At 37.6% G+C, this 622-nt stretch overlaps 1 protein-coding gene across 1 annotated transcript in view; it reads left to right on the plus strand.

The window, feature by feature from the left end:
• The window catches only part of LOC119586936 (solute carrier family 22 member 5-like), a gene marked incomplete in the record, with an annotated part of 32,490 nt that overhangs the window by 6,595 nt on the left and 25,273 nt on the right, over positions 1-622 (plus strand). Inside the window, 1 exon segment of the mRNA XM_037935668.1 lies at positions 110-238.

Genomic DNA, 622 nt, shown 5'->3' on the forward strand with positions numbered 1-622 from the left:
TTCCCTCACGGCTAAGGAAAAATACAATGGATACTTTCACACTCTAAGAGAAATCTTAAAAAAAAATCTTACAAAATGAAAAACGAAACTGCAATCACTTGCAATCACTCTCATTAATGTAACTGCACTAAGAGAGCAGACACAGCTACTGTGTCAGTGAGGGTCGGGCCACTGTGGAGGGCAGACGAGAGCAGCTGCACACTCCAAAATTTGTCTCAAGTTTTCGCTCGATTTTTAGGTAAGTGTGGACAAAATTTCGCTGTTTACGAGGAGATGAAAGAGTAAGTATCGATAATAAATAAGCGTAAACGTAAATTGGCCCATAATTTAAAGGTTTGGTTGAATAACAGGCATACAGAAAGAGGAAAAAAGTACTATTGAAATAATAAGATTATTTTTCTAAAGTAAACTCTCCTGGTGATCTAAGGACTGACCTTCTCGTTACTTGGCCAAAGAGTAACATCCTCTTTAGACGAGGATCGGGTCGCAACAAGACTTTAAAAGATAAATAATTGCCATAAATTTAGACATTTCCTCTCTAACTCGGGGGATATCTCTTGGCAGTGGTTTCACATCTGGAGATTTTGTTTATAGTCAGTCAGCTTATTCATGTTATCAACTA

This window comes from Penaeus monodon, chromosome 22, assembly GCF_015228065.2.
Source record: "Penaeus monodon isolate SGIC_2016 chromosome 22, NSTDA_Pmon_1, whole genome shotgun sequence".
Lineage (NCBI taxonomy): Eukaryota > Metazoa > Arthropoda > Malacostraca > Decapoda > Penaeidae > Penaeus > Penaeus monodon.